The sequence below is a fragment of the Apium graveolens genome, chromosome 9 (genome assembly GCF_009905375.1).
Source record: "Apium graveolens cultivar Ventura chromosome 9, ASM990537v1, whole genome shotgun sequence".
In the NCBI taxonomy this organism is placed as follows: domain Eukaryota; kingdom Viridiplantae; phylum Streptophyta; class Magnoliopsida; order Apiales; family Apiaceae; genus Apium; species Apium graveolens.
Genome location: NC_133655.1, coordinates 157,306,568 through 157,308,803, shown reverse-complemented (window position 1 = coordinate 157,308,803; position 2,236 = coordinate 157,306,568). Strand labels below are relative to the sequence as shown.

General features: G+C 39.5%; 1 non-coding gene across 1 annotated transcript; it reads left to right on the top strand.

The window, feature by feature from the left end:
- Positions 1 to 446: 446 nt before the first annotated feature.
- On the top strand, positions 447 to 553 carry LOC141687782 (small nucleolar RNA R71). The gene has a single exon (XR_012561265.1). It is a non-coding gene; the product is annotated as a small nucleolar RNA R71 (small nucleolar RNA).
- The last annotated feature ends 1,683 nt before the right edge of the window (positions 554 to 2,236 follow it).

The window sequence follows — 2,236 nt, the reverse complement described above, 5'->3', positions numbered from 1 at the left end:
TGTTCCAGCTGAAGTTAGGATGATTCCAGTTGTCAGGCTGATAAGTGGCAGGAACTGGCTGCTGCGATCTTTGAAAATTGCTCACAAACTGAGCTGAGTCAATAGATATAGCACATTGCTCCGTCACATTCGAACCTGCACATAGCTCACAAACACTAATTATCTGCTTAACACCATAGCTAGCCAGAGAATCGATCTTTATAGACAACGCCTTTAGTTGAGCAGTGATAGTCGTAGCTGTATCCACTTCAAGAACTCCTGCTACCTTGCCCTGTGGGCATCTCTGGGTTGGATACTGATATTTATTAGCAGCCATCAGGTCAATTAGATCATAAGCTTCCTTATAGCTCTTTGCCCATAATGCTCCACCTGCTGCTGCATCGAGCATGGGTCTGGACTGTGCTCCCAACCCATTGTAAAAATAATTGATGATCATCCAATCAGGCATTCCATGATGAGGACACTTCCTAAGCATCTCCTTGTAGCGCTCCCAAGCTTCATATAAAGATTCTCCTGATTGCTGCGCAAATTGAGTAAGAGCATTCCTGATTGTAGCTGTCTTCGCCTTACGGAAGAATTTAGTAAGAAACTTCTGAGCAAGATCTTCCCAAGTAGTAATCGAGCTAGCTGGTATAGAGTGTAACCAGCTCTTATCCTTGTCCCTCAGAGAGAATGGGAACAGTCTCAGCTTCACAACATCTTCAGAAATGTCACAGATCTCAATGAAATCCCTAATGTGCATATTTGGATCTTCAGTTGGAGAACCCCCAAACTGGATTGAATTCTGCACACATTGAATTATGCCAGGCTTGATCTCAAAGGTATTAGCTGTGATAGCTGGCTGAATAATGCTAGATTAAATGTCATTGATATTGGGTTGAGAAAAATCCATCAAGGCTCTCGATTGTGCTGCTGGATCTCCCATGGTAATGAGTACCTGAAACACAAACAAAAAACCGTGAAAGTAAAAGAATCTGAGTCAGTGAACTTTAACGACCACTGATGACAAGCACATAAACTAAAAATTAACACTGAATCCCCGACAGCAGCGCCAAAAACTTGTTAGGGCGAACACACACGCTAAAATACACGCAAGTATATGCGTTCAAAGTAGTATAAGATATAAATCAGATTCATTCCCACAGAGACTGGTTTAGGTCAAGTTCAATTTATGCACCTATGCAACAATGTATGGTTATCGCTCAATGCTAAGACAAATAACAAATTGGGTTTTGATTAAACTAAGAGATTATACTAAATAACATTAACTAAGAGAATTGAGGTTGAAGTACTATATATGACAAACATGGGATTCTAACTTCATTAAATACTTCATTCAATAGCCTTATTGTTCTTAACCTTAGCATGTGATGGTGAAGACACTAATCAGATAAGACGAAACTGATAAACGCCAACTTTCATTGCACGAGTACCATTCTACCAGACATCCACAAAAGAGATAGAAGCTGAATAGGCACCAATTATATTGAGACCCTATATGTCTATAGAATTTGACAACATAACGGTTTAAGCACAAGTTATCCATAATGATTACATAGGGCAAGTAATATGGTTAAAATTACCTACGAATCATGCATAACAAATACATGAACCTATGCTAGCATGGCAAGTTCTAAACCTCTATATTCACTGTCGTTTCAATAGAGATTAACACGCTATCTTATATGTTAGCTACGCACATAAGACGAATAAGCACAACCAATACTAGGATATCAATCAATCACCACACACCAAGATATCAAAACAAATTAATAATTGAAATCCATAAGTAAATCCGCTAGAATCCCATGATAACGATTAGCCCATAATTGAACTCATCGTCACCATGGGTTCCAATGAAAGCATGGTATAAAACAAGGTCTTAATAAACTGAATAATAATTAAAGTACGAATAAACGAGATATAGGTTCAATAAGAACAAAAACGAGCATCCAAAGTTACAACTAATTCAAAGAATCACAAGTTAAAAACAAGATCTTCTTTTTCAGAGTTGTTCTGTGCTTCTAGGTCTTCTCCTTGGTATCCCAATCTTCTCGGATGATGAAAACCCTTTTTTTAAGTATATATATGCCCCTAGTGGACCTGGACCCTTAAAATCGTCAAATTCCACTCAAAAAAGGCTTTTTTTAGCGAAATCAGCGACCAGCCGCGCCTTGGGCGGCCGCTCAGCTCTCCTGGGCGGACGCTCAGCTCTCTGGGCGGCCGCTCAGCTCTC